The sequence below is a fragment of the Perca fluviatilis genome, chromosome 8 (assembly GCF_010015445.1).
Source record: "Perca fluviatilis chromosome 8, GENO_Pfluv_1.0, whole genome shotgun sequence".
NCBI classification, from domain to species: Eukaryota; Metazoa; Chordata; class Actinopteri; order Perciformes; family Percidae; genus Perca; species Perca fluviatilis.
The window spans coordinates 2813288-2824420 of NC_053119.1; the positions used below are offsets into that span (position 1 = coordinate 2813288).

An 11133-nucleotide genomic window follows, 5' to 3' on the forward strand; every position below is an offset into this window, starting at 1 on the left:
GTGTCGGCGCTATTCTCCCACATGTAGGGAACCTGGTGAGTTAACCTGCAACATGTCAGCTGATTGGACATTCTTCAGCGTGTGAGCAGAAGATAAGTTTACAATATGCAACACCTGCGAGGAGACAGCAGGGCGTGGAGGGACCACACCAAGAACCAGAATCACATCTCTTTAGTGTGATATTAGAGGTGAAAAGAAGGAAATGGTTCTAACATTTAGGGCTGCTCCCTCTTAGTGGATTAGTCGACTAATCGGTGGTTTTGGTCTTAGTCAACTTAGATCTCTTTACTCCATTAGTCATGTCTGATGCTGTTTTCATGCTGAATGACTTATTTCCAAGAAACATACGAGCACATCTCTGGTAAACACAAGAATTAAGGGTTGACCTTTGACCTCACAGATATCACCGTGAAACCTACTTTGATTACTTTCATTGAGGCAGTCATTTGTTGTATTACACGTTTTCTGAAATGTTGTTTAAATATGCAAAGGAGGCGTTATCTTATTCAATATATGCATCCTTTTAGCGCGACTCTTTGCGGAGAAACTCAGATTTACAGATCTGTCGATTAAATCGACTAATCGATTAGTCGGTACAGTTGAATCAGTGTTAGTCGACTAAGAAGTTCTTCAATCAAGCACAGCCCTACTAACGTTGCACTTTAGATGTGTGTGAATGTCCCACACCAGGAGTAATTTATATAGTTCTATTTTATAGTGATCCATTATCTGTTCAACACATGTTCTATTAAAGAAAAGATAGAAAATAAATACTTGTGTGTGCTGTAAAGTTGTTAGAAAAAATGAAATCAGCCTAACAAAGAAGATTGGAATCGGCCTAGAAAGTTGTAATCGGTGCAGCTCTAGTTGTTTGCTAGAAGACAGAATAACGAGGAGGAAACCTTCATGCTGTACAAGTCAAGTCTTCCAGACTCTCCAGACTTTGACCTATTCTCCCCACCCACCCCTGCTCCTACCCTCAGGGTGCTCAGCACTTTTAAGTATCTATTTATTCTCAGGTATGGTTACTGACTATGTATTGTTGTATGTTGTGTCTGAATGAGCCTGAAATGAAGTTCCCTCATGGCAAAAATAAAGTTATTTTGATTATCACAGAAACTACTGGGCTCTACATTAATGCTGCCATCAGCCTGAGACCCTAGGCGCCGATTTATGTCTTCCTCCTCCACGGGCGCAAAAGTAGTCAACAAAACGTCTGCATTTCAGAACCGTAGGAAATGGACCACGGCCGATACGGACACACACGCCAATTAACTCCATAATAAAAGCTGTAAAGTAGGCTTTAAACTCAGGACAGCACCACTTCTCACAGATACAGATAGGACTGGAGATGAGAAGTTTAACCCTTGTGTTGTCCTTCGGGTCCCAGTGACCCGAAGGACAACACAAGGATTATGTACTTCCGTTTACTTTGTTGAGAATTGCTCTCTAAACAAGGGTTAATACAGCACCTTAGTTCTTGTTTGTACAGCATTTTGGTCAGCTTAAACTGTGTTTACATGTGTTCTAGAAATAAACTTTACTTACTTTACAAGAAACAGGGTTTAGAGAGCAATTCTCAACAAAGTAAAGGACCGAAGGACCACACAAGGGTTAACTGACACTTAACCACGGTCAGCTTCGTGGGAAATTAAGAATTACTAAAGAGGCGTTTTCAACCCAGAGACGCTGTGATTGGTGGATGGGATGTGGAGCAGGAGGACTGACATCGACTTAACCACAGGGCTGGGTACCGAACGTCGATACTTTTATGGTATCGAAAAATTATTTATCTTTCGGTGCCAAATTTCGGTTCCAAAAGAGTCTTGAGCGCTTAAGCGCAAGCTTATCTGTCCTCTCTGCACACACACACACACACACACACACACACACACACACACACACACACACACACACACACACACACACACACACACACACACACACACACACACACTAAACTGTCTGCAGTGTTGTTGAAGTCACAGAGAGTCACGGTTGGTTTCTAGTGTAGTTAAAGTTTTTTTAAAGCGTTTGCTGCGATATGATATTGATGGCGAGGTGATATTGATGGCGAGGTGATATTAATGGCGAGGTGATATTAATGGCGAGGTGATATTAATGGCGAGGTGATAGCGGTCGCGGTGCTGTTGACGTTACACTTCCTCTTTACAAGCAGCCACAGCGGTGGTTTCTCTGCCCTGATGACTGACTGACAGGCTGAGCTTGCGAGGCAAGGCTACTTTTATTAATGTTACTCTGAGTGAGCAGTTTTACCAGAATTTTTTTAATTTTGATTGTTTTGATTCACAATTAAGGTGGAAAATAAAAGCTTTTGTGTTTAATGTATTTTTGTTGATGTTGGAATGGATTTTAAAACATACGGTATCGAAAAAAGTATCGTTAGGAATCGGTATCGAAACTGAGGTATCGAAATTGGCGCCGGATGGACAGATTCTGAACGATACCCAGCCCTACATAACCAATCACACTATAACAGACGCTCTGCTTAGCACCAACTGCAATGTTTAATTTGAAATGAATGGAGCCTACTGGCAGCCTGGCACATGTGGGTGCTCGGTATTTTCTGTATCGGCGCCTGTGTCTGAGACCAGCCCCAGCCGGGCCCTTGTCGAAAAAGAAGACACTTGCCCCGGGGCCTTACAACTTTTCTGGGGAAACCCCCTGGGGAGTAAGTGTTTTTTGTTTTGTTTTTTAAATGTGTGACTGAGTTTAAGGGCGTTTTCACCTCGTTTGGTCCGGACTGTCGGACTTTTTAGTTTGATCCGAACCAAAATTAAAGGTGTGAAACCTCCCCCGGACCACGGTCCGGATCAAAAGACCAAATTTTGGTCCGACAAAAAGAGGTGGTCTCGGTCCGGACCAAACTGAACCATGGTCCGGTTCGTTGATAGTGTGAAAGCTTTTTTTGGATGGTTCGGACTTTCGGACCAAATACAGGAAGCTCTGCGGCCTTCCTCGCTGTTACAAGACCGGGGAAGCTCCTTTAAGGAATAGCTCAGAGAAGAGAGAGAGAAAAAAAAAAAAAAAAAAAAAAAAAAAAAAAAAAAAAAAAAAAAAGAGAGACACAGAGAGAGAGAGAAGAGCAGAGAGAAGAAAGAGAGACAGAAGAGAGAGAGAGAGAGAGAGAGAGAGAGGAAAGAGAAAGAAGAGAAGAGAGAGAGAGAGAGAGAGAGAGAGAAGAGAGAGAGAGAGAGAGAGAGAGAGAGAGGAGAGAGAGAGAGACAGAGAGAGAGACAGAGAAGACACAGAGACAGAGAGAGAGTAAAAAAGAGAGAAAAAAAGAAAAAAAAAAAAAAGGGTAAATGCGCTCCAGAGCAGACAGCTGTCGGCTATCAGAGCAGAGAATACATCAGCAGTTTATTTGTTAAGTTGTAGTAAATGTACAGTGTAGGTTTCAGTTTGTCTCTGAATAAATGCTCCAGAAAGAAAGTTCCCGTGTCTCGGCTTCTCTACATCACAACAAAACAAAAAGAGCCGGCAGTAGGGGAGAGCAGCGGTCAGTTGAACAGCCTAAACTTCGGACCGAGAAGATCCGAGAGGATGAGGACGGGGAAGCCCGGTCAACAAACCAATCAGTTCTAAGTATCTGGAGACGCAGCTCACGTATGTGATGACGGCAGGACGTAGTTTTGTCACGTATAGATCTTTAGTGCGCTTGCAAAACTGCAGTGTGAAACCAAAACTTACCGGATCAAATGTATACAATATAACAAAAACATGAACCTTGGTACGGACCTTGGTTCGGACTTTCATGTGTGAAAACGCCCTAAGTGTCCATTAGAGTGATGGCCCGTGGGAAGAAACTGTTCCTGACTACCTTGACTCTGCATGCCACAAATTCACACAAGGTGCACAGCGCTGAAAGGAGACGCAACAAATAATTTAAGTAAGTACTGGATAAGCAGATTGAATCATACGGCTCAACAGAAGAAGCTGTCACACGCTTACAGAGTACACCTCCCACAAGATGAGCCCAGGTCCTGTAGCCTGGGTGTCAACAGATTTATGACAGAGGTAAACATGCATGTGTTCAGTCCATAGACTGTATTAATATTAACAAGCTATGGTTCAGTCACAGAAATAAGCCCTTATGTTGCTTCAATTAGAGTTAAAACACAACGCAGCATTAAATAAAAGATTGATTAAATAGCTTAATTTAGGTCAAATAACAAGCAGAGCCTTGAGTGACAGTATCATTTAAACTACACTATTCCAACTGAGAAGTATTTTTCTCTCTTAGTAACTAATGTAGGCCTTCAATCACTGGCTTATTTAAGCAATCACGCTAAAAAATAAAGTGTATTTAAAAGCCTATTTGTTATATTATGAGAATAATGTTTTACTACCAGCAACAAAAGCCTAACTTTAGCATTATTTGTGCGGCAGGATATTTGGTTTAAATAGAGCTAGTAGCTTTATATATTTATGTCATGTTAGCATGCATTTACGTTAGCCACGTTACTGATCTTTGGACGGTTGTTGTTATGTTTTTTGGGGACAATATACACAAAGCTTGCAATGCTTTGACATGCTAGTAACTTTAACGGATGGCTAATTGCACACGACACGTACAGAAACAGAAAATTGTTGCAAACACAGCAGTCCCACGGAGCTAGCTAGCTAACCTTAGCTGTCGTTAGCTGAATTAGCAGCAGTGGCTAACTCGTCGGCCCTGGATCTCACTGCCCTACCGCCAAGCTAACATGCACGCTAATAACGTCGTGTAGGGGCCATAGCTGAGTAATATCAGTTTTAAACGGACACAATAGCATTCACTTAAGAGTACAATATCGAATAATATGAAGGCATTAGGCTCAGCTTGTGCGGCTAGTCCCGAGGCCCACCGTGGCCCGCTAACAGGCTAACTAGATCCATTATCGGACGCAATGCAGCTCAGCCATAATGGGCAGATTTGAAGTGTTCTCCGTTTGCGATTAACCGACCATTTTACAAGCACTACACCCGCATTTACAGCTGACATTATAGACGTCAAGTCAAATCTTCACCGTAACGTATAGCATCGTAGGTATCGTTCATGTATCGGTTGACCTAACGTCCAGTTTTTCGTGTGATGGACAATTACCGATGCGGCGCTTTCTGCCTCCCTGTCAAACATCTTAGATCCATTATCGGACAAGTGTTTTGGGACTGTTGCCCCCCCACCTTCCCAGCATTTCCCCCAGTTTTTCAGCACAACTAGTCATTTTAGACAATAAGGAGTTCATATGTTAAGTCAAATTGCCGATAAGGAGTTTCTAAAATATATTTTTAAACAGGCAAAGTGCTGCTTTAAACGGACGGTTTGTACATATCCAACGGGCACTGTAGCGTAGCAACTAAGGAACAAGAAACCCAACGGGCAGTTAAACGTAACGTTAGACGTTAAACTAAGAAGTGTGACTAACAGATGTGTTAATATGTTTAAAGTGAGCGTGGTTTTAGCTAGTGGTTAAAAATAGGTAAAAAAAAGGAAACAAGCGGGTCAGACGGGGACGTGTCCGATGATGGACGCAGGCCCCTTAGCTCCCCGGTCTCTCCAGACAAAGACAGCAGCTAGCCCGCTGAGCTAACCCCCGGGATAGCTAGTAGGCTATCCCGCGTTCAAAAAAAAAAAAAAAGTGGATCCAAAACCCACCAAGAGAGCTGACTTCAACATGTCCACTTACCCCGTTTGAAATCCCTATCCGACCAACGTTCATGTACACTCCATAGGTTCCGATAATCCCAGTAAAAACAGTTAAGACAAGCTCCCAAAAACTGGTGGATAGAACAGGCAAGCCAGTCAACGTGCTCCCAGTTCACTGGACCGCAGCCATCACACGGTCACATCCCGGGGAGAAAACTGGAAAGCAGCGGGAAACACCGACATTTTGGAGTCAGTTCTCGAGCCTGGATGGACATAAAACTTATCCGAGGTATTCCATGAGTGGATGTGATATTCCCAGAGTTTCCAGGTCAACGGTATCCCCCCCCCTCCCGTTAACAGACACACGGACAGCAACAGACAGAAAAACAGCACAGTGGGGGCTAAATGGCTGTTAGGTACAATGCAACCAAAGCCCGGAGCACTGGATCAGCGGAGTCACTGGACCTGGATTCGCTGGATTCATGTCACTGACTGGACTGGAGTCAGTGCACGGACTAGGCACTTGTACGTGGACTTTGATGCTGCGTTCCAGGCAAATCGTAACACACCCACATAAACAACAATGGTGACCCCCGTTGATGCTGTACAGACGCCATTTGTTAACAGTGATACGTAGAAATAAATAGACATAAATAGGCAACGTAAAGTAACCTAGATAGCTAATGTCAACTAGCTAACGTCAACGTTAGGTAGCCGCTAGCTAACGCTAGCTAGAACGGATCGTGTACCGACAGTGACTTTGCCTGGAACGCTACCAAGTCGTGAGTCTTGACTTGAAGTCGTAACTTACGGGCTAAAAACTGTGTCTGGAACGCAGCATTACTACCCGTGAACTGGTACCAGATCGTTGTACTCCCTGTTACAGTTTTTGACGTCACACACACACTCATAAACAACAATGGCGACACCTGTTGATGCTGTACAGACGCCGGTGATTAATAGTAATAGAGAAAAATAGAAATAAATAGACATAAATAGGCAACATAAAGTTATTCCGCACATTGTAATCAAAGCAATACACATACGATTGTGTACTACTACTACTATGTTTATTAAATGAAGCCCCAAATATGTCGCTGACTAGAAATCGCTAGTATCAACTAGCGCTAGCTAACGTCAACGTTAAGTAGCCGCTACCTAACATCAACGTTACCATGTAAACCTGTACAACGTCAACGTTAGGTAGCATAAGCTGAACCCTGACCTGAACCCCATATGCCTGAACCCTACCAACGGCACAATGTTTAGCTAGCCAGCTCGCGACTTTGCCTGGAACGCTACCATGTCGTGAGACGTGACTTGAAGTCGTAACTTACGGGCTAAAAACTGTTTCTGGAATGCAGCGTTAGGACTGGAATATATGGAATGCCATTGCAGTCAATATTCAAATGAATAAACAAATGAAGAAAAAATAAATAAATAAGCCTTCACTGTAAAACTTATAACCAGTCCCTCCAGAAAATCGCGATTATGCGATCGCATAATTCAACGCATAACAGCCAAAGTCTGCATATTTATGCGGGGGAGCTGCATTTTTTCAAATACGCTGCACTTTCGCCTCATAAATTGCTGCATAAATTGCTGCATAAATTGCCGCATAAATTGCTGCATAAATTGCTGCATAAATTGCCGCATAAATTGCCGATTTCCGCGCAAAATATTTGGGGCTTGCATGATTTCATAACCCCCGCATTTTCGTTGCAAAAAAGTCCCGTAATATATCTTAGCAGAAAGTTGAAAAATGTTGAGTTTACTTCACAGAAGAGCAGCCGTTTCCCCCTGTTGCCATGGGAACGTTATGAAGTGATGTAATTACGCGATGTGAACATCATCGAAAAGCGCCGGCTGTTTGGGGGGGGGGAGTCTTTTTTTTTTTTTTTAAAAAAAAAAATAAAATATTATTATATTATAATAAAAAAAAAAAAAAAAAAAAAAAAAAAAAAAAATTTAATACAATATTAAAAAAAAAAAAAAGAAAAAAAAAAAAGTTTTTCCCCCCGGAAAAAAAATAAAAATTTTTTTTTTTTAAAAAAAAATTTTTTTTATTTTTTTTTTTTTTATAAAAAAAAAAAATAAAAAAATATAAAATATTTTATTTTAAAAAAAAAAAAAATTTTCAAAAAAAAAAAAATCAACAATCACAAAAAAACTCTGCATTTTTCTGGAAGGACTGTTTAAAGAGTTCTCCGCTGATTTATCATTCATCTGGTTAAGGGCATGTTTTTCCCAGTTCAATATCTCATTGTATATTTCATTAAATGTTTAAAACAAGAGTTGGAAGCATGGATATAAATAAAATAAATAAATAATAATATAAATGTTTCTGGAAGGACTGTATAAAGGGCCTATATTATGAAAAAGGATAATGTAATTAATAGTGGGTTTATTGTTATTTGCTACAGAATGCTTAGCCTACATGTCAAGATCAAAGTTGGCCTATATAGTAACTCAAAAAATACAGTTCAATCACAACTGAGAATATGCCTCATTGTGTGTGTGAATAGAGGTGAATAAATATATTAGTTTGTGTTGCAGCAAAGTGTCAGCTCTGTTTCAAATCTTAAAGGAAACACTGAATATACATATAAATCTGAGTTTGCTACTCAGAGTTTGCTAATCCCTTCTTAGACAAAAGCTTAGATTTTGACATATATTTGTCACACACAAGTTTTAATGAAATGTTTTGTCTACTGAAGTTTTTGTGTTGTAGTCATTCCATGCTTAAGCCTTAAAGTGCCCATATTATGAAAAGAAAAATCAATTTTTCAGGGATTTGGGGTGTTATTTTGTGTCTCTGGTGCTTCCATAACCATACAAACTTTGAAAAACTCCATCCATGGTGTTCTGAGTGAGATCTGGTTTCTGAATGTGTCCTGCCTTCAGTCTCCTGGTGAGCTGGTCAACATCTGCACGGCTTTCTACGTAGGGCTGAGGCGATGTGGAGAAAATCACATATCACAATATTTTTGACCAAATACTTTGATATCGATATTGTGGCGATATTGTGGGGTTGACAATTGCTGCGTTCCGCTAAATATCTACACAATGAGGCTTGTGATAAATAATCAAAAGTAATATGGATATAATGATTAAATGGGTAAAGGCAAATAATAGAAGAGCTGGAACAAGAGTCTGGTTGGTTCATAAAATGACATCTCACTCATCACTTTACTGAAATGCAGTGTTTAAAACCAGGAAAAGACAACACTTATGCCATATCACGATATTACAGTATCCAAAATCTAGGACGATATCTAGTCACATATCACGATATCGATATAATATCCATATATTGCCCAGCCCTACATCTACATCATCGGTCGAAACATTTGGTGTGTCCTAACCACTTTAGCTAATACCATCAGCTAGCTGTTTCTCCAACTTCAGTCAGTACAAGGCAGGATTAGCCGGGAGACTTGAATGAATGAATGAATGAATGAATGAATGAAAGTTTATTCGGTTACTGAACATAGAACATAATATATGTACAGCAAATTCATTAGAAACAAGGGTGGTAACCGAAAAGGTGTAGGCTGAAGCCGTGGCTTATTACGCCTACCCTGTTTTACAAAACAACATCTCCCCATCAGAATTTAAACATAAACAATATACATGCATAAACGTGTATTCATACACACATACACATGTAACAGATGTATACATACTATATATATATATATATATATATATATATACTCATATACGTACACATATACATACATACATACCTGCAGACATATGCACTTAATCACAAACAAACAAAAATTGATGTTTTAAACTGTTTTTTGAAATAATGAGGGCTAAACAAGGGCGCACTTCCAACTTAGCGTGGAATACGTGCAGAACAGGGACATGGAAGTAGTTCTTTTACAGATTATGGGGAACTAGTGTGTGTGTTGTAGCAGTGTTTTGCCATTGAGAATGAGGTGGCTAACCGCTAACAGCGCTAGCTTCTAGCTAGTAGTCCTTACCTAGCTACTGAGCATGTGCGACTGACAACAAAGATGTAACAGAAGTTGAGAGGTCTCACTCTGTAGCTAAAACAGAGACCTGAACACAGGGTGAAAAGAGGAGCTGCAGCAATGTGCAGTACAACAAAAATATGTTTTTTTTTTGATAATTAAACCATGTAAACCTATTCTGGTACAACCTCTAAATACAATTATGAACCTGAAAATTAGCAGAATATGGGAGCTTTAAGCTTACATTTACAGTAATATACTGACAGCAGCAGCATTGCCAGTAAACTACTGTTTATTTACAGGATGCATACTGTTTTTAAATTTTAAGGTATTTTACTTGAAATAGACACACAGTTTCTTACTGTATTATTTAAATTTACAGTGATATACGGGCTGCAGTGTAATTTCCCGCCTATTCCTTTATTTTCCCAAGATGCATTGGTGTTAAAGTGATGGTTCGGAGTAATTCACCCTAGGGTCCTTTGCACCATGACCTCGAGCCAAACACCCCCCCCAGAAGCTTTTTTCACCTGGGTCTAACATTGGGAGAGTTAGCTAGAGTAGCGTTAGCCGCTGAGTAGCTTAGCGCAGAGGCTAATGGACCCACGTTTGTATCTCGTAAATTACCCCACTAATAATGCCCAAAATGATACCAAACGTCTACAAGTAGTACAAATAGGTTATGCTCTCATAAAACGATGGATTGGAAAGTTTGTAAGTACACCAGAAGTTTATGAACACTTGCCTGCTCTCTTCAGCTCTCTGCTGCTGCTGCCTGCAGTTAGACGAGTGCTTAGGGCCGTCTACAAATTACTACACTGAAAAGAGTTACAACAAAAATATGTATTAATTTAATGATTAAATAAGGTAATGTCTCCAAACTTACCTCAATTATAACTTGTCTCCTGCTAGTTATATTACAGCACTTACTTTAAAAAATAAGTTAAATTAATAAATATTTTTGTTGTATCTCTTTTCGGTGTAGTAATTTGAAGCAAAGCACTTACAGCAGCTTTAACAACAACAGCAGAGAGCGCCAGCAAGCAAGTGTTATTTTACAACTTCTGGTGTACTTGAAACAAAAAATAACATATAAAATAGTGTAGACCTTTGGTATATTCGGCACATTAAGTAGGGTTATTTAAGAGACAAACGGGTCACTATCCATCTATCAGCGGCTAACGCCTCCACTAGACTTCCCATAGTGTAAAAAACATAAATAAAAAAAAAGTTTTGGGGTTTTTTGTCTTGTTCATGGTGCAAAGGACCTAGAATGTTAATCGCTTTAACAGTAAATATCTGTAGGAAGGGACATGACCTAGTACTCACACACACATACACACACACACACACACACACACACACACACACACACACACACACTGGTTACCCAGCAACAAGGATATGATGTTTCCTTTACATGACATCACTATCCCTCTGCGCCTGTCCTTCTTACCTCCTTCACATGTAACACTTACAGGTGTGTGTGTGTGTGTGTGT

The 11133-nt window shown here is 40.3% G+C and overlaps 1 protein-coding gene across 1 annotated transcript in view; it reads right to left on the bottom strand.

Moving 5' to 3' along the window:
• The window catches only part of LOC120563733 (zinc finger protein 609), a 67108-nt gene extending 60982 nt beyond the window's left edge, over positions 1–6126 (bottom strand). The window contains exon 1 of the mRNA XM_039808116.1: positions 5691–6126. The gene's annotated coding sequence lies outside the window, so the exon portion shown is untranslated. The remainder of the gene's footprint in view (positions 1–5690) is intronic.
• Positions 6127–11133: the final 5007 nt, after the last annotated feature.